The following is a 20,976-nucleotide window of genomic DNA, read 5'->3' on the forward strand; positions in this document are numbered from 1 at the left end:
AGCAAGCTTGTTTTCTCCTGCTCCAGAGGCCCTTAGGCCCTGAAGCAGTGACTCTCCTTCCTTGGAGGTTTTTAAGCAGCACTTGGATGGCCATCGGCCATGGATCATCTAGTTGAGATTCCTGCATTGCAGGGGCTTGGACTAGATGACCCTTGGGGTCCCAACTCTACAATTCTATGATGCTATGTTTTAAAGAGCATCCAATGCGCCTTGAAAGCACATCACTTCCCCCAAAATGATTTGTGCCAGATGGAAACCCAGCCGGATGGGCGGGGTACAAATAATAAATTACTATTACTATTGTGGCTTCCCTCTCACAGACCTACAGTCACCAGAACCCCTAACAAACTACAATTCTCAGGATCATTTTGGGGGAAGACAACTGGTTTTTGGAACAGAGATTGAGAACCTGCAGTTTGGTCACCTCCATTTCCTAGGAACCAGGAATGGGAAGCTCAAATGCTTCTAACAGTATGGTTACAGGGAGGAGCATGTATAAAATATTGAATGTACAGTGGTACCTCGGGTTACAGATGCTTCAGGTTACATACGCTTCAGGTTACAGACTCCACTAACCCAGAAATAGTACCTCGGGCTAAGAACTTTGCTTCAGGATGAGAACAGAAATCGTGCTCCGGCGGCGCAGTGGCAGCAGGAGGCCCCATTAGCTAAAGTGGTGCTTCAGGTTAAGAACAGTTTCAGGTTAAGAACGGACCTCCGGAACAAATTAAGTTCTTAACCCGAGCTACCACTGTACCTGTATCAGAATTATTAAAGGAATGTCAAGGAGGGAGGGAGGGGGAAAGAGAGATTGTGGAACTCTGGTGGTGGGTGGTGATCGGATGAGGATTTGAAAGGGAGTTTGAATGCGAGGCATTTGAGAGCAGTGGGTTCTGGAAGGGGTGGTTGGGCAACTATTCAGTTTAGGATCAGTAGTCTAGTCGTCATTTTTGTAATAAAGCAGCATATAAGATATAGAGAATTTGAGGCCTTAAGCTCAGGTACACACGTCATTTAGTGAATCCTCCATACAGCCTCCTTTAGTGAGGGTGCAGTACCCAGGATCTGGACCAAACATTGATATTTTTTGCTCTTTTCTAGTTTCATAGGTTTATGTTCTGGGTCTAATGATATAATAGGGGTGGGGGTTTTTTAAATAGTGGGGGCTGCCACACACTCCTTTTCTTCTTTAAAAAAATAATAATTTCCCCTCATTTTCAAAAGCACATGCACAGTCTTTTTCTTCAGATTCTTCAGTTACATTTGTTGTGAGACATCGGTGTTATATGCAGTATAGGGTTGGGAAGAAATTGGGGGGGTTAAATCTCTGGGTTTCTGTGCGGCAGCACAGAAGGATCACAGGATCCTTCCTTAATTTTAAAATTATTAACACTTTACATTGTTTTAACCATTTTAAAATAATTATTTTATATTTTTCACGGTTCACATTATTTTTAATTCTACCTTTAATACTATACTTAATGTGTTATTTTTTCATATTTGTTTTCTTTTTATTATTATTTTATTTTGACAAAGTAATAATAAATAAGAGTAAAAGTGTGCACCCCACCCCTGAGACCATTCCATTGTAACTATTCTACCTCCCAAAATTTCAACACCTCTTGCGATGGTTTGACCCCTTTCTGTTTTAACAGTACAAATTCTACAAACGCCTTCCATATCTCCTCAAAATCATTTCTCCTGCATATTCCCCGTCTTTCCTTAATGGAACATGTTAATTTATTATTAATAGTTATATCCTACAGCTCTTTATACCATTCTTCCATTTTATATTCCTCTTGCCCCTTCCAATGTGTTCTATCGTGTTTTATGTGCTCTGTTTTCTTCCTACTTTCTCAACCGGTTATTGACCTTACAATCAGTATAGATCTATATATCCTCTGGGTTTACATCGTGATTCACAGTGATGGAGGGCAGCTTGCTCCTGAGAAAGCGTGAATCGAACTGGGCTGCGACAGTTCCCCAGGCCAGGGATTGTTGCAAAGTTGGGCTTTCTGGTGCAGAAAAAACAGCCCAAGGTGCTTGTTAAAGGATTATTTGGCGCTCTGGTTCAATAAAGCTGCTTTTACACACTCACAAAATTGGGACTCGGTACGATTAGGGACTTGGAATGGAGAAATGCGCTTGGAAGTGTTTGGCAATGCTTAAAGCAACTCATCAAGAAAAGAGAAGGATTGCTGGTTAAGTAGCCAGCATCACCTAAGCTCCTTGCAAACTTTGTGCAAGCAATTGGGGAGTCGTGCTCAGTTACCTGGATGCAACCGCAATTAGCGAGGTCCCGTTTGCAATATCTAAACAACCGGCTTGCAATATTAAGCCCCCTTAGCCAGTGTTCGTAGGGCTGGATGAAAACATTTTAAGTGTGTTTTAAGTGCAATATGCAATGTGACACTAGATGGCGATGGTGAGCCTCATGGAAAATTCAATGTATTTTTAAAAAACGCTTTTTAAAAAAGCATTTTCAGAGCGGTTTGTTTTTTTTATATGTGTGTAGATTCCATCTGGGAACTCAAGGCTGTTTTGGGGGGAAATCAGCAGTTCCATCCAGCCACTGTGACAAAAATTAGGCAGTGTGCAAACGATGTGCACGTCCAGACTTCAAGCAGTGTTGAAAACGCAGTGAGGTATGTTAAGAAAGCCTGATCACTGTTTTGCTGCAGTGTGTGTGTGTGTGTGTGTGTGTGTGTAAAGCCTGATGGAACGGCTGCTATTGAGAAACTATTGGAGAGTTTTCTTTGACTTTTAGAGGGCATGAATGTGTGTGTGTGTGTGTGTGTGTGTGTGTGTGTGTGTGTGTAAGCATAGGGTGGCGCAAACAAACAATTTTTTTTTAAAAAAGCCACATGAGTCGGCAGAATCATAAGATGGTGGAGCAAAATCAGACAAGAGCAAAGCATGTAGGAAGGGCAGCTGAGCGACTTTTCAATGCCAAAAAGAGCATCGTTGCCAAGAGTGGTGCACGGACGAGAGAAAATAAACAGGAGCTAGCATCTCCCTGATAAAATTTATCTGTGTGGTAGAAGTAGATTAGAAACTCTTTTTTCAGGACACGTCCTCGTTTGCATGGGTCTGTAAAATGAGAGTTGTCATAGCCATCCACAGTTAAAAGTAGACGTCGGCCCTTATGTCCTCTTTTCTGCTCTGCAAAATATGGCAACACAACTCATGGCAGAATCGTTTTTATCAAACGGATCCTAAAATAACCTGAGAGCAGCTGTACTGATCTCAGAGCAGGAAAGGGCCCCAGAGAGCTATCACGCCCCTGATATTTCTCCAAATAACTTGAATTGGTAATGTTTATATATATATATATATATATATATATATATATATATATATATATATATATAATATTTTATTAGGTTTAACAATAGAAAAATAGTACAATAAAAACACAGAGAAAATATAAAACACAACAATACAAACTTTCACAATACATAAAATACAAACATTTAACAAGGGGGGGGAGAACAATCGACACACAAAAAATAGAATAAGAAAAACACAAATCACTCTTTTCTAATTATTCATCTTCAATTAACTTATTTTCCTGACTTCCTCACGCCTCCCTTTTTTATATCCCTTTTTAACAATTAGTTCAGCAAATCCGTATCCTACTACTTTGTCCTTATATATTTTACCTCCCAAATTTATAATTTATAATTTTTATCTCTTATTACTAGAACCCCTTCATTTTATTTCAATGTCATCAGCATTCATACATTTTGCAATACTTCTGTAAATAAATTTTAAATTTCCTCCAGTCTTCTTCCACCAACTCTTCTCCCTGGTCTCGGATTCTGCCAGTCATCTCAGCCATTTCCATATAGTCAATTACTTGCATCTGCCATTCTTCCAAGGTGGGTAATTCTTGTGTCTTCCAATACTTTGCGATGAGTATTCTTGCTGCTGCTGTAGCATACATAAAGAAAGTTCTATCCTTCTTTGGCACCAATTGGCCAACTATGCCCAGGAGAAAGGCCTCTGGTGTTTATATTTTAATGTTGTCTGTTGGTTCCGCAAACCTACTTTGGGATTAATTGCTATTTAAATTAGTAAATAATTTAAAAATGAGCGTGTGTTCTGCCCAATAAGGAACCGTTTAATGGTGAGCATCAAGAAGCTCCCGTTACCTTTGTAGGATGTAAGGTAACCATTCCTTGTATTATATTGTAAACAGCCCTGTGATCTTTGGATGAAGGATGGTATATAAATTGTTGTTGTTGTTGTTGTTGTTGTTGTTGTTGTTGTTGTTGTTGTTATTCCTGCCCCAGACTCCTGTATCAGCTAACAAACACACTAGCAGGGAGCAGTATAGAAGCTTATTTTTGCTGAGGCTGCTCAAGGGTTGGTACAGCTGAGACTTTTGACCAACCTGTAGATCTAAAGGCTCTGATGCCCCGACCCAATCCCATCCTCCTTATACCTCTCTCATCAGTAGCACCTTTTTCTGCCAGCGGAGAGGTACCGTATTTTTCGCTCCATAAGACACACTTTTTCCCTCCTAAAAAGCAAGGTGAAATGTGTGTGCATCTTATGGAGCGAATGCAGGGGGGAGGCAGGCGGGAAAAGCCCCCAAGAGCCGCACACTAGCTCCGTGCGGCTCTTGCAGGCTTTTCCCCAGGAGGAGAAGAAGAGTTTGGATTTGATATCCCGCTTTATCACTACCCTAGGGAGTCTCAAAGCGGCTAACAATCTCCTTTCCCTTCCTCCCCCACAACAAACACTCTGTGAGGTGAGTGGTGCTGAGAGACTTCAGAGAAGTGTGACTAGCCCAAGGTCACCCAGCAGCTGCATGTGGAGGAGCAGGGAAGCGAACCCGGTTCACCAGAATACGAGTCCACTGCTCTTAACCACTGCACCACACTGGCTCTTGAAGGGAGGGAGAAGGGACTGACTGGCCGCATCAGTCTCTTCTCCCACCTCATAGAAAAGCCCACAGGAGCCACGCACCCTTAAAAGAGCAGCGCTCCCTTTAAATAATTTTTTTTTTTTAAATTCCCCCTCTAGAAACTAGGTGCGCCTTATGATCAGGTGCGCCTTATGGAGCGAAAAATACGGTAACTGCACTGCTTCTTAGCATCACCCTAGAGCCGCTGCAACCATCAACACCTGGGGATTATAAAACAAGGTCAAAGAAATCCCATGATTTTGGCTGCTTTCCAACACTTACATAATTGCACATCTCAACTTTGCAGCCAGTGTTTTTCATAGGAATCTGCATATTTCAGCAATCGTCTGAGCACTTAACATGGATCCTTACAATATCTGGCAAGTACCTTGGCCTAAATTGTTACTTGTAGGTAATGATACACCCAATTTATGAATTTACAATCACCCAATATAGTGAAAAAATGTGTATTTGTTACTTTTGGAGCAGAATGCTTTTACCGGTATATAGGGAATGAGGACTAGAATAGAAAGGGGCAGGGAGTTTCAAAGCAAATACAGTGGAACCTCGGGTTGCGAATGTGTTCCGTGCAGGAGGCACGTTCGCAGCCCGCACCATTCGCAACCCACAATGCCATATCTGCGCATGCGTGGGTCGCGATTTGTCGCTTATGCGCAAAGCGCAATCTAGTGTCTGTGCATGTGCGAGCGCCAAAACCTGGAAGTAACCCGTTCTGGTGCTTCCGGGTTTGGTGTGGTGTGCAACCTGAAATCGTGTAACCTGAAGCATCTGTAACCTGAGGCACCACTGTAGAAGATTGCACAGTTTTGTTCAGTAATGATACAGTAATGCTTGAAGCAATTCAAATGTGCATGAGCAAGAATACATACTTTTTTCAAACAAATCCTTTCTGTATTGGGTGTGAGTTGCTTCTGATCGGTACGTGGCAGCTGCTTTGTAATGCATGTTCTCCATCAGTAGGTGTCGCTGTAGTGCTGCTTACAAGGTAATAACACAACAGTACCACCCGGTGCCCAAAATCAAAACAGACCTACCATGAATTATAGTTGGTCTTGTATCACTGGTATCCTTGCAGAAAGCTCTTTGTGCAACTTGCACGGTACACAACGTCTGCAGTAATTGAATGTAGCAGGACAAAGCTGTTCCCCTGCAAACTGAAGACCGCATAGTGCATCCTAGTTACCTCTGTCTCTTCTCAGGCAGAGGAAAAACTGGAAGTTGCTGGCCGCAATAAAGAACAGCCATGGCAGACGCCCAGCAGTTGCCAAGCATCCACTGTCTAATTTCCTTCTTCCTCCAGAATGCAGTCTATTGCTTGCCATAATCTGTAAAGGAAACAGGAGATGTAATCATAGTCCACTCACAAGGGCATTACAGGGGCACAATAACCTGTAACCCCCCTCCCCAAGGCAGCCAATGTGAAGGCTATGAACACAAAACACACACAACCTCTGACAATCATTTGCCACTTAGAGAGCAATCCAATGACAAGATCCTGGAGACTTTAGGCTCAGTTGTCATTAAGTCCCCAACCCTGGCTCAGCCAAAGACATGCCAGCGTAACTTGCTTAGCCAGCTGAGGATCAGAGAAGGGGGGACTCTGGCTGGATCCTAAGATTTTGTTTTTTAAAAACTTTTTATTTATACTTTTCAAGTTTATACATTTCATTAGTTTTACAATCACTCTTACATTTCAAGGTTTGACTTCCTTCCCCCTTTCTGCGGTTCCTTAAATTTATTTTTTAATATCTTCTGCATATCCAAATTCATTTAATTTGCTCATTTAATTACCTACTTTAAATATATACTCTTATGAAACTGCTGGTTATTACAATAATCCTGCTAATGTTTTGATCTGTTTGCAGTTTATCTGTAAATTTCCCATTCTTTTATAAAATTTCTTATCTTGATTGATTTCTTATTCTCCAGGTAAGTTTCGCCATTTCTGCATATTCCACAAGCCTGCTCAGATTGATCATGTGACCTGGCGACCTGGCATAAAACACTATTTTGTTTTCAATCTACCAGGCAGAGCAGCACATGATGTACTTTACACTGGCGTAACTTACAGTGGCTTCCTCTATGCCAGCTTCTCGTGCATAGAATTGTTCCCTTGGGAAGTAAAGTTTCTTACAGTTTTTTATAAAACTCCAATATACCCTTTGCTGTTGGCAGTGTTTCTATTGTGCATAACACTGGGCTGTGGAATCCAGCCTTTTAAGTATTTTGAGAGGCTTCTTTTGTGGCCGTCGTTAATCCTAAGGGTTTAATATTTCCTTATAGGAAGGGCCAGTCTTTGTCAGAAGGCGCACCCAAAACATGCAGGCGGTAATAGCTTTTTGTCTGAATACTCTTGGCAGGGCAAGGCTGAACGGAGCGAAAGATGCAAACTCTGCCATCACCATGGCTCAGCAACATTGATAGTTAACACTTAACGAATTTCAGATTGCTGTCAGTCGTGAAAAGAAGACGTCTGTGCAATGGGCTGTTTGCTTGTGAGTGAATGCAGTTTTCACTACAGATGTGACCAGTCAAATCAAACACAGCCAGCCAACCAAATATGATAGATTTTCCATTTATGCTGCCTTATGGGTGTAGGTGGGGTGGGGGCAGCTGTGTCCCCCCCGAATCAGGTAAATAAATAAAAATACTTAACTAAAAGTAGAAATAATCAGAATATTTGAAACTGAAATGCTCGCTGAGGTCGATGTTGTGGCGCATTCTAGTGATGCAACTGGCAACCCAACTGAGTGATAGGCGTGGCTTCTGCAAACTGACCTATCGCATGGCAGGTAGCTCGGTTCTGGAACAGGACAGGTGTTTGTCCTGCCCCCCCCCATCCTGGCTACACCCATCTGCTGCCTGCCTGTGACATGGCGGGTCAACACAGATGACGGCTGGTGGCTTCGGTTCAGTTTGGTTTGGCTGTATACTCTCCTACCATGTGCCAAACAATATCAGAAGTGAACTTTTGACTCTGCTACCCTCGTGCCTTAGAGAGATTACATTTTTGCCTGCATTTCTCACCTTGTGCCTACAAGCGTGACCGGTTTTGTGTCTGAATTGCGTGGGGAAATCTCTCTCCCATGCTCAGATTTAGCGATGATAAGAGAAGTGCTGACAGGTGGTCACAGCCAATTAAAGGCTTCATTGCGCTTAGAGGCTAACCTCCCCTCTGTCGAATTACAGATTTGGCGTAGGACATTTAATTACTAAAAAGGTAAAGGTACCCCTGCCCGTACGGGCCAGTCTTGACAGACTCTGGGGTTGTGCGCCCATCTCACTCAAGAGGCCGGGGGCCAGCGCTGTCCGGAGACACTTCCGGGTCACGTGGCCAGCGTGACAAAGCTGCATCTGGCGAGCCAGCGCAGCACACGGAAACGCCGTTTACCTTCCCGCCAGTAAGCGGTCCCTGTTTATCTACTTGCACCCGGGGGTGCTTTCGAACTGCTAGGTTGGCAGGCGCTGGGACCGAGCAGCGGGAGCGCACCCCGCCACGGGGATTCGAACTGCCGACCTTTCGATTGGCAAGCCCTAGGCGCTGAGGCTTTTACCCACAGCGCCACCCGCGTCCCCTATTTAATTACTGGCTTCGCCTAAATTTAAACCCCACTGGCCTACTACCCTTAGTATCGCAAGATTGTCATGAGAGCGCTTGGACTAAAATTGTCAACCAAAAGCTTTACTTTTCTGATTTGTCACCACAACAGTTACTAACACTGGGCTTCAGTAAAGCAAATAATTTACAGTGGTACCTCGGGTTATATATGCTTCAGGTTACAACTGCTTCAGGTTACAGACTCCGCTAACCCAGAAATAGTGCCTCGGGTTAAGAACTTTGCTTCAGGATGAGAACAGAAATTGTGTTCCAGCAGTGTGGCAGCAGCGGGAGGCCCCATTAGCTAAAGTGGTGCTTCAGGTTAAGAACAGTTTCAGGTTAAGGGGAAATTCTGGAACAAGAGGGAGATAGATTAAAACTGCAGAGTTTTGAAAAATTAAAAAACAGAGTGCGAGACTGGCTCCATTATTATCAAATAATGGAGGCATATAATTTGGACAAAAAACTAGGCTTCCAGGTGGAAAAATCAAAATTGGAAACAGAATTGTTAGACCCCAAAGTTAAGAATTTGTCAAGAATGTATAACTTGCTGTTGAAATGGAATACGCAGGATGAAACGGTGAAATCTGCTATGATTAAATGGGCACAAGATGTTGGACATAACATTATGATGGCTGACTGGAAACAGTTATGGACCACAGGTATGAAGTTTACGGCATGTAATGCCTTGAAAGAGAATTTAATGAAAATGATCTACAGGTGGTACATAACACCAGTCAAACTTGCAAAAATCTATCATTTGCCCGATAATAAATGCTGGAAATGTAATGAGACTGAAGGTACACTCTTTCACCTTTGGTGGACATGCCCAAGGATTAAGAACTTCTGGGAGATGATTTATAATGAAATGAAAAAGGTATTTAAATATACCTTCCTGAAGAAACCAGAGGCCTTTCTCCTGGGCATGGTCGGCCAATTGGTGTCAAAGAAGGATAGAACTTTTTTTATGTATGCTACAACAGCAGCAAGAATACTTATCGCAAAGCATTGGAAGACACAAGATCTACCCACCCGGGAAGAATGGCAGATGAAGCTGATGGACTACATGGAATTGGCGGAAATGACTGGCAGAATCCGAGACCAGGGAGAAGAGTCAGTGGAAGAAGATTGGAAAAAATTCAAAGTATATTTACAGAAATATTGCAAAATTAATTAATGCTAGAAGGATGCTGGAATGAAGTTATATGGCTTTAGCAGAAATATTATAAAGAATTAAGTAAAAATAGATTGTTAATGGGCCAAAGTGGAAAATTTAAGATTAGATTGTGTTAAGATAAATTATAGAACAAAAATTGAGAAAGATGGAAAGGATTTGCTGAAATAGCTAATTTGAACTAGAATACAAAAAAGGGAGGTGTGAGGAGGTCGATGAAACAAGTAAATGAAAGGTAAAGATACGGAATATTGGATGTGTTTTTAAATGTTTTTGTTTTTCTTGTTGTTTTGTTGTATTGCTTTTTGTTTTTGTTTTTATTTTTGATGTATTGTAAGGTATTGTTTTGTTTTGTTTAACTTTTTATTGTCTCTTTTTTCTTTTTTCTGTAACTATTAAACCTCTAATAAATATCATTTTTTAAAAAAAAAGAAAGAAGAAGAACAGTTTCAGGTTAAGAACGGACCTCCGGAATGAATTAAGTACTTAACCCGAGGTACCACTGTACATATAGGGACGCGCTGTGGGTTAAACCACAGAGCCTAGGACTTGCTGATCAGAAGGTCGGCAGTTCGAATCCCCATGACGGGGTGAGCTCCCGTTGCTCGGTCCCTGCTCCTGCCAACCTAGCAGTTCGAAAGCACGTCAAAGTGAAAGTAGATAAATAGGTGCCGCTCCAGCAGGAAGGTAAACGGCGTTTCCGTGCGCTGCTCTGGTTCGCCAGAAGCAGCTTAGTTATGCTGGCCACATGACCCAGAAGCTGTACGCCAGCTCCCTCAGCCAATAAAGCGAGATGAGCGCCGCAACCCCAGAGTCGGCCACGACTGGACCTAATGGTCAGGGGTCCCTTTACCTTTACCTTTTACCACTGTACTTAGACAGCACCTATATGATATCGAGCAGCAGAATAATCCGAAATACAGTGGTACCTCGCAAGACGAATGCCTCGCAAGACGAAAAACTCGCAAGACGAAAGGGTTTTTGGTTTTTTGAGTTGCTTCGCAAGACGAATTTCCCTATGGGCTTGCTTCGCAAGACGGAAACGTCTTGCAAGTTTGTTTCCTTTTTCTTAAAACCGTTAATACAGTTGCGACTTGACTTCGAGGAGCAACTCATAGCACGCGGTGTGGTAGCCTTTTTTGAGGTTTTTGAAGACTTTGGTGATTTTTGAAGCTTTTCCAAAACTTTTCCGAAACCGTGCTTCGCAAGACGAAAAAATCACAAGACGAAAAAACTCGCGGAACGAATTAATTTCGTCTTGCGAGGCACCACTGTACAGACACGCTTTCACTTTTGCAAGATTGAATATGCTGCCTTCCGCAGGACTTGAGGGTCGATTTCAAAAAAATCCACTGAAAAACAGTTACCGTATGTCCATGTGAAGATGGCAGTATTGAGTCAGTGGCTCATGTGTTTCTGGCTTGCACTCTATAAACATTTGAGGAGTGAGGTTATGAGCCCTCTATTACTGTCCATGCCGGGTTGCTCAACCATTGCTACTGTGTCCTTTCTTTTAGCAAATCAAGATGATTTGGTGACAGCAAAACCTGCAAGGGTTTTAGCGGGGGCAATCAGAATAAGATCTATTATTTAATGATGTAAACCCCCAAAATGTAGTTTAGTTTTTACTGCTGTCTTCTGTACATTTTATTTATTTTATTGCTATGGCTAGTGGCTGATGCAAATAAAGATTCTTCTTCTTCTTCTTCTTCAATTAAAGGCTCAACAGAAGCAGGTTGGAGAACATTATGGAGGCTTCCAGTTCCATTGGGGCTGCTGGTTTGTTGCTAGGATATAAAGTGCCGACTTTTCAGCTGCTGTAATTGGAATGGAAATCTATGCTTTTTGCAGTGAAGGGGATGGTGTCATGAACATTCCCATGGCTTTAATCGCTTGGGGGGGAACTGACCTGTTGCTGACTACAGACATATCATTGGTCCTACAGTATATGGGATGTTAGGGGAAGGATAGCATCTCTGGTGGGACTACACATATTGCATCTTCTGGGGTAGTTTGTCCACCTTTGGTCCCCACCCTACACTCAGATCTCACCTGTGGCTCCTAGAAGCTGTCAGCATGTGACGCCGGCTGCACCCTGGGAAACGGCTTCAACTGGCCGGCTAAACCAGGTGTGGGTAGCTGATGGGTCTCAAAACCTCGGTGAGATAAGGTCCTTCCCCTGCATGCAAAAACAGGCTCCGGAGGATTGAGCAGACGGGACCAATAGTAGGTCTAACGGTCAAGAAGGCAGCTTCTACACGTGCCGTAGAGGGAACCTGGGAAGGTAGCCCATCTTGTTGTTGTTTAGTTGTTTAGTCGTGTCCGACTCTTCGTGACCCCATGGACCAGAGCACGCCAGGCACTCCTGTCTTCCACTGCCTCCCACAGTTTGGTCAAACTCATGTTAGTAGCTTCAAGAACATTGTCCAGCCATCTCGTCCTCTGTCATCCCCTTCTCCTTGTGCCCTCAATCTTTGCCAACATCAGGGTCTTTTCCAGGGAGTCTTCTCTTCTCATGAGGTGGCCAAAGTATTGGAGCCTCAGCTTCAGGATCTGTCCTTCCAGTGAGCACTCAGGGCTGATTTCCTTCAGAATGGTGAGGTTTGATCTTCTTGCAGTCCATGGGACTCTCAAGAGTCTCCTCCAGCACCATAATTCAAAAGCATCAATTCTTCGGCAATCAGCCTTCTTTATGGTCCAGCTCTCACTTCCATACATCACTACTGGGAAAACCATAGCTTTAACTATATAGACCTTTGTCGGCAAGGTGATGTCTCTGCTGTTTAAGATGCTGTCTAGGTTTGTCATTTCTTTTCTCCCAAGAAGCAGGCGTCTTTTAATTTCATGACTGCTGTCACTATCTGCAGTGATCATGGAGCCCAAGAAAGTAAAATCTCTCACTGCCTCCATTTCTTCCCCTTCTATTTGCCAGGAGGTGATGGAACCAGTGGCCATGATCTTAGTTTTTTTTTATGTTCAGCTTCAGCCCATATTTTGCGCTCTCCTCTTTCACCCTCATTAAGAGGTTCTTTAATTCCTCCTCACTTTCTGCCATCAAGGTTTTGTCATCTGCATATCTGAGGTTGTTGATATTTCTTCCGGCAATCTTAATTCCGGCATGGGATTCATCCAGTCCAGCCTTTCGCATGATGAGTTCTGCATATGAGTTAAATAAGCAGGGAGACAATATACAGCCTTGTTGTACTCCTTTCCCAATTTTGAACCAATCGGTTGTTCCACATAACTCTGACCCTAAACCTCTGCTACCTCGTGGGACATCTTTGGGAGAAGAAAAGGCTAAAGAGTAAACCCTATACAAACCCAGAGAAGAGTCCCTAAGGCAGTTGGGTGGCATCTTGTAGATCTCCTACCAGCAACTCCAGCCGCACTGGTGCCAAACATGTTGCTCTGCTTTCCTTTGGACCACATCAATGAAGCCAAAAGGGGGTCTTCTCGTCTGGGAGGCCCAGGACATCCATACACAATGCCCAGGCTTGAGCCAAAGGGAGGTCACTGCTAACACAGCTGTTTGACTTTATCTCCAGAGATGCACTCCATTGTTTCTCGAGTCTGCTCTTTTGAGGAAGCAGGTTTGCTGCGCAAGACTTCCCAATCTACTATGATTTCACAGCCTGAATTTGGCAGGATGTGATTGAATCTCAGCCGAAAATAGCGACAGCCTGGAAGTGCCCCTGTATCATTCAGGTAAATGGTTCACGTGAAGTTATCAAATTGTGTAACCCCCTGGTAGTGTGTGGCCTGCCGCAGTTCTGAGGAATCCAAAATGAAAGGTTGAACTGAGCAGAACTGAAGGTAACCAATATTAATCCCTAGAAGCACACATCTTTTTGATGTGCAGTGGATGGCTTCATAACAGTTCAAGTACGATTATATCAGGAAGGAAAATCCAAAGGAAAGCAATTAAGTTGGCATTGGATCGTTGAGAGTATTATTCTGCAGAAAACAATACCTTCAAAATGTTCCTACACTTCAGCCATCTTTTTAAAATCACCTCTTTGAGATTGTTGATCTTAATCTCGTAGAACCCTCTAAATCTTCTCGTATGCCACCTCTTAATTATTTTGAGTATTAAAATGAAAGATGTTAACTATGAAAGGATATGTTACAGGTTGGCTAATCCAGGAATCGTTCTAATACTTGCGCTCTCTCTCTCAAACACACAAAACTTGTAAAAATGCAAAATTATTGGGCATTGTCAGATGGCTGTTGCGGTTGCTTGAGAGTAACCAGGCAGGACTCCAAACCTGTGTTTTACAGGTTTTATTTTGGTGCGAACTATTTACAGTGAAGAGCTCCAAAGCTCATGTCTGGCTCAATCACTAGCAGAATCCGGGAGTGGTCTATTTTTGGACCTCCTCCAACATAAGAGTTTCATTACTCCCAACCTTCTCCTTCCCTCTTTGCGCCTTAGGCTACTGCGCAGGACGGGCGATGGCAAGGGCGTGTTCCCTCCTGTCCGGCTTGCCCAGGAGCGGTGTTAAGGCTCCCACCAGCATCCTCTGGTCCTTGCACCTCTTCCCCACTAGAGGTGGGGCTTTCCTCCTCCCCGGGAGAGGAACTGCTTCCCAAGATTTTAGGAGGCTCCCTGTAACACAACTGCCCTTCTATTCCTCGCCTCTGAGCCGATGGCAGTTCCCTGACAGGCATGCTAGAGTCAGTGCTTACAAGGCTCTGTCTCTGTTCTTCACTGCTCTGCTCAAAGTCTGTGCTGCAGCTCGTCCTCATGGGGAGAACGCAATTGCACCACAGAAATGTCCAAATGTATCACCAGACTTCCTCACTAGGAGCACTAGGTTAAAACATCAGATTTTTTAAAAAAGGAGGATTGCTCAACCTCATGGACCAAGGGGTGGTCTAGCTAGGCCAACACAACTCTAATTCAGAGGCAGTCCGGGGTGGATCTACACACAGGGGGAAGGCCACTATAAATAAGTCAGAAATTACATCACTATAACAAAAAGGGAAAAATAAACGCTATGTAAAACCTCATAGAAAAGTTTTCTGCTCTACAGCGCCTCCTGGTGTTGCATGCTTATAATGCATTCAATATGCTGGGGTTTTTTTTTAAACTAATGTAGCTGAGTCTCTAGTATGACTTTTAACAGGGGCGAATATAAACTAAATTGCTTTCTTGCTGTCATGTAATTCCAGGGTAGCTGCCCCTAGCTACCAGATATTTAGAGAAAGGCAGGCAATATAATAGTTAGACCAGGGAAAGCCAACATGGTATTATCCAGATCCTATTAGCCCGGCCAGCATGGCTAATAGGGATGATGGAAGCTGAGAATTAAACTGCATCTAGAGCAGTATTTCCCAAACAGGTCTCCAGCTGTTTTTGGACTACAGTTCCCATCATCCCTGACCACTGATCCTGCTAGCTAGGGATGATGGGAGTTGTAGTCCAAAAACAGCTGGAGACCCAAGTTTGGGAGACACTGATCTAGATAGGGTGCCACAAAGGCCACCTCTGGGTTTCACGAACACAGAAATAGATAGAACCGCAATATTTCTTCAACTGATACATTACCATTTTTGCTCACACGCTTTTGCCTTCCACTAAGGTAGATGGAGTACGTTGGCATGCTATGAAAGAAAGTGAATTTCTATCAGCTTTTCTAGACTGCGGCATAAAAGGCAAGAGGGCCTTCTGAAGTCCAAAACAACATTTCTCGTTCCCAGAGGATGTGAAAGCTCCAATTCAACTGGCGCATGAAGAAAACGGGGAGATGGTTCTCAGTGCGCGAGGAAGAATGCACTGTGACATTTGGAGCAGTTGGAAAATTGGATCCAAAGATTTGCAGATGCTTCCATCGTTACCAATGCAGGAATGTTTAATCTGTAAAACTGGCCAAGTGGCAGTGGCTCCCTGCTGACCTAGGGAGAGAAAGAAGTTTTGACAAAGGAGTTCCCAGTACAATCACCTTTTGTAACTTAAAAGATAAAGAACTATTGAAGCATTAAAACAATGGCAGAAGGAATCAAAATCTGCCTGGCACAGAGTAGAAAACTAATTCAGCTCTGAAACCTCATAAGGTTTTGGCACATAAGACACTTACTTATAGTGGAACAGATCGCTAGTCCAAGTAGCAGAGCATTTACCGTATTTTTCGTTCTATAGGGCGCACCGGCCCATAGGACGCACCTCGTTTTTTTGGGGGGGGGGGAATGAATAAAAAAAATTTATTCCCCCCCCCAGCCGCGGCTGCCGCCCCAAGCCTTGCGCACACCTGCCCGAAGCACGGGGCGCCCTCCGGAGGCCTCCCCGTGCTTCGGGTGACAGGCTGCCGCCCCAAGCCTCGCGCGCCCGTCGGGACCTCCCGCCGGGCGCGCAAGGCTTGCAGCCTGTCGCCCCAAGCACGGAGAGCCCTCCGGAGGCCTCCCCGTGCTTCGGGTGACAGGCTGCCGCCCCAAGCCTCGCGCGCCCGTCGGGACCTCCCGCCGGGCGCGCAAGGCTTGCAACCTGTCGCCCCAAGCACGGAGAGCCCTCCGGAGGCCTCCCCGTGCTTCGGGTGACAGGCTGCCGCCCCAAGCCTCGCGCGCCCGTCGGGACCTCCCGCCGGGCGCGCAAGGCTTGCAGCCTGTCGCCCCAAGCACGGAGAGCCCTCCAGAGGCCTCCCCGTGCTTCAGGTGACAGGCTGCCGCCCCAAGCCTCGCGCGCCCGTCGGGACCTCCCGCCGGGCGCGCAAGGCTTGCAGCCTGTCGCCCCAAGCACGGAGAGCCCTCCAGAGGCCTCCCCGTGCTTCGGGTGACAGGCTGCCGCCCCAAGCCTCGCGCGCCCGTCGGGACCTCCCGCCGGGCGCGCAAGGCTTGCAGACACTCGCCCGAAGCACGGAGAGCCCTCGGGGGGCTCCCCGTGCTTCGGGTGACAGGCTGCCGCCCCAAGCCTCGCGCGCCCGTCGGGACCTCCCGCCGGGCGCGCAAGGCTTGCGGATAGCTTCCTAAAGCCTGGAGAGCGAGAGGGGTCGCTGTGCACCGATGCCTCTCGCTCTCCAGGCTTCAGCGAAAGCCTGCATTCGCACCATAGGACGCACACACATTTCCCCTTCATTTTTGGAGGGGAAAAAGTGCATCCTATGGTGCGAAAAATACGGTAGCTGCATTGACAGCAGATCTCCAGAATTTCATATAGACATTCCCAGCCCTGCATAAAACTGGACCAAGGCCTTTTCCACAACTGTTTCTGCATCATGATAAGCAGGGGTGCCAATCTGGAAAAAAATATTGGGAAGGGGGGGCAAGTAAGCCCCATCCCGTGTAATAGATCACAAGACGTGGCAGATGCACACCATTTGAATGATAATGCCCATCAACTTTGGGGAAGCAGCCCCCTCAAATATTTAAGGGGGGTGAGCCAAAGGGACCTTGGCCTCTAAGAATTGGATCCTATGGTGATGAGATCGGAGTGGATTGGACATAAGCATAAAGACAAACAGTATCATTGTGAGTTGCGGGGAGGGGGTTAGTGTGTACAACGCCTGGGTCCCTTCTAATTCCTGGGATCATGGATTCAGCAAGGATTAAAATCTGTTTCATATCTGAAAAGGTCGGGTAAGTGTCTTTGTGGCCTTAAAGGTAAAGGGACCCCTGACCATCAGGTCCAGTCATGGCCAACTCTGGGGTTGCGACGCTCATCTCGCTTTATTGGCCGAGGGAGCCGGTGTACAGCTTCCGGGTCATGTGGCCAGCATGACTTAAGCTGCTTCTGGTGAACCAGAGCAGCACACAGAAACGCCGTTTACCTTCCCGCTGGAGCAGTACCTATTTATCTACTTGCACTTTGCCATGCTTTTGAACTGCTAGGTTGGCAGGAGCTGGGACCGAGCAACGGGAGCTCACCTCGTCGTGGGGATTCAAACTGCCGACCTTCTGATCAGCAAGTCCTAGGCTCTGTGGTTTAACCCACAGTGCCATCCATGTTCCTACCTAAGTGCCACTGAACCACCTTCTTTATTTAATTTATCTATTTCATTTATAATACTGTCTTTATCTTCCAAAGATCTCAAGGTGGTGTACATGGTTCTCCTCCTCCTCATTTCATCCTTACACCAACCCTGTGAAGCAGATGGCGACTGGCCCAAGATCACCTAGGTTGTTTCATGGCTGGGTGGGGATTCAAACCCTGTTCTCCCAGGTCCTAGTCCAACACTCTAACCATTACGCCGCCGTGACTTGTGATACATAGGAAGTTGCAGTGTGCCAGAGGGCAAAGGGGTGGGCCTCTTCCCACACCCGGCTGGTAGTTAGAAGACAAAAGCAGAGTGTATGAAAGCTGAGCTAGAAATGAGCAGTAGCCAGAGAGTCAGACCCCAGCTTGATTCAGGTTTGATTCTAAAGCTGGTGAATGCCCACTCCCCCTCCATAATTTTTATTAAATTTTGTTTTACATTTTAGAATATTCATTTAAACGGGAGGTAGTGGAAGACAGGAGTGCCTGGCGTGCTCTGCAACACAAAGTATCAATGACTTCCCTTCTCTTTCCATGGTTCATTTTGCATAACATAAATCCCTGCATATTTTACATAAACCAAACCATTCAGTATTCCGTTATTACAGCCATCAAAACTTACATTGCTGAATTTATCTTACTGCTGCCCACGTTTTCAAATGTACAGAATTTCCACCCATATATTCAATAAACATTTTCCAATCTTCTTTAAACATATGTTCTTCTTGTTCCCTCATTCTATATGTTAAGTCTACAAGCTGTGCATATTCTGTCAGCTTGAGCTGCCAGATTCTTCTTTGGTTGGGACCTTGCTCATTTTCCATTTTGGGGCTAACAAAACACGGGCCGCAGTAGTGGCATACATAAATAACCTTTTTTGACACCAGGGAATTTCCGTCTGAATTATCCCCAACAAAAAGGACTCTGTGGTGGTGGTGGTGTTTTGGAAAAGTACTTTTAAACAATTTTTTCAATTCATTATGAATTGTTTCCCAATACTCTTTTCTTATTATGAATAATAAGAATAATATGTTTCATTTCTTGCTGTGTTTCACTTGGCCTGCCCAAGTCCAGGTCACATGTCCATCTTACTGCTTCTTCTACGGAGCTTATGCAAACTAACAGGGTTGGGCAGTAATACGAGAGAGATCATTACCAAAAGCTCTGTGACCTGCCAGCCTCCTGACAATCCAAAGGCCCATTTGTCTACCAGGATAAAGTTGTTATTCACGCATTACCGTGCTGCATGATTACAAAAGGAAGGTTCAAATAGATTAACACATTAGCTTTTAACTTGGAAATAAATTACTTAAAATTATTAATTAACTTCCTCCCCCTCCCACTTCAAAACTTTTAAGTGTTGCGATCAGTGAGGACTAAACTCACAGGTCCTAGATTCGTGTCCCGTCCCCCCAGCTTGTGTACAGCAGTGGAAATGGCTTCATGCAGGTGTTCTGCCTCTTTTGCGGCAAATCACATCTCCCCCTGCCAACCAGTGCACCACCCCGAGGGGGGAAAAGAGACGTGTACTTGCATCTTTTGCCTTCTTGGGTGGAAAAAAAAACCCAGGAAGAAAAATGATTAGGAAGCCCTTCTCTTCACTAGTATTTTGGTTAATACTGCAGTCTCTGTGTCTGGGGGTTTTTTTAAGCAGTGACAACAAAAACTTGCATAATTCCAGGGGAAATGTTAGCATGACATATAGTTTAAACGGCAGGAAATGAGAGGAATTTAAGAATATAAGCATTGCCTTTCTAGATCAAGCCTACCTCAATTTAGTCGAGAATTCAGACAATTCAATCAGCATCTATCTTCTTAACTTTACCATTCTCAAGCTTTGCCCTCAAGCTTTGTGTGGATATAATTTTCAGGGTTTCAGCCAGCCAGACACGCCCTTGGGTTGCCTTAAAAGTACTGCTGTACAAAGTCTAGCATATTTAGGTGACCTAACAATGAAATATGATGATGATGATGATGATGATGATGATGACAGGTGCTAAGGAAAAGTGTACCTTATTGCCACCATGGAAGTCACAATAGCTACAGTGTGGACTGAAGCAAATGCTAGACTGAGGGAGTGCCCACATTGAACCAAGCAGATCCAACACCTTAGACGTTTAAAGTTACTCTCTAGGGTTGGCGGTGAGTCTCATCACCAAAATAAAAATAAAAATGGCAGCATAGCTGTGAAGTTGTCTGATCAACAGGGAAATCAGTCCCAAAGAAAGCAGCCTATTTTTGACAATTGTCAAAATATGGACAGCTCAGAGTGAGGGAAGTGACGCAAGGAATAATCTGGTATCAATAATAAAATCAAAGGTCCTGTTTTACTTCACAGTAGCCTTTTAGTACTCCAGAGGGAGAACAGTGCTCTCCCAGACACTGGGCCCCTGAAAGAGCTAGTGGGAGGCAGCAAAATGGCTGAAGACTTTCTGATGTCAAGAGTTTTGGGGGGCCAAATTAAACAGTTGCAGATTGATCTACAGCTTTACTTCCAATGCAATCTAAAATTACTGAAATGGTCTAAAAGTTAGACAATACAGTAGGCATGGAGAATTCCACCATATTACTGGAAATGAAGCATCTAGAGAACAGAACTTTGTGTACTGCTGCAAAATTGTCTGCAACTGTTTTCTAAGTGACATCCCATGATGTCCCACAGGGCTTTTCTTAACAAGAAGACTTACTGTGGCATTGTAACCACAATTTAAAAGGGTTTTTTTTATGTTCTCTTCATTTATACTAAGCAGTTCAGGACATACATATATTGATCGTGACATTTCAAACAAAACTTTCATAACTTTCTGAAAAATGATACCCACTGCGAATTAGAATTTTATTATGTCAATGAAGGCTGAATGAATGAATTAGAATTTTGAAAATTGACCATTATGTACATAAGAGCATCTTTCTAAAATGGAGTCTTCAGTGTGTCATTCTACAGGGTCCATGTGATATTTAAAAAAGGTAAAGGACCCCTGGACAGTTAAGTCCAGTCAAAGGCAACTATGGGGTTGTGGCGCTCATCTCGTTTTCAGGCCGAGGGAGCCTGCGTTTGTCCAGAGACAGCTTTCAGGGTCATGTGGCCAGCAGGACTAAACCAATTCTGGCGCAAGGGAACACCGTGACGGAAACCAGAGCACATGGAAACGCTGTTTACCTTCCTGCAGCAGTGGTACCTATTTATCTACTTGCACTGGCGTGCTTTCGAACTGCTAGGTTGGCAGGAACTGGAACAGAGCAATGGGAGCTCACTACATCACGGGGATTTGAACCACCAACCTTCTGACCAGCAAACCCAAGAT

General features: G+C 44.5%; 1 protein-coding gene and 2 long non-coding RNA genes across 3 annotated transcripts in view; 2 read left to right on the top strand and 1 right to left on the bottom strand.

Annotated features, from left to right (window-relative positions):
- Positions 1-20,976, top strand: part of CLDN10 (claudin 10) — a 92,910-nt gene that overhangs the window by 2,003 nt on the left and 69,931 nt on the right. The gene's annotated exons all lie outside the window — the stretch shown is intronic.
- Positions 514-15,379, top strand: LOC128411954 (uncharacterized). The gene is made up of 3 exons (XR_008329983.1): positions 514-1,001; positions 13,251-13,410; positions 15,292-15,379. It is a non-coding gene; the product is annotated as an uncharacterized LOC128411954 (long non-coding RNA).
- LOC128411955 (uncharacterized) lies at positions 6,062-19,571 on the bottom strand. The gene is made up of 3 exons (XR_008329984.1): positions 19,441-19,571; positions 15,254-15,600; positions 6,062-6,258 (listed from the first exon to the last, which is right to left on the bottom strand). It is a non-coding gene; the product is annotated as an uncharacterized LOC128411955 (long non-coding RNA).

Source organism: Podarcis raffonei, chromosome 4 (assembly GCF_027172205.1).
Source record: "Podarcis raffonei isolate rPodRaf1 chromosome 4, rPodRaf1.pri, whole genome shotgun sequence".
Taxonomy (NCBI): domain Eukaryota; kingdom Metazoa; phylum Chordata; class Lepidosauria; order Squamata; family Lacertidae; genus Podarcis; species Podarcis raffonei.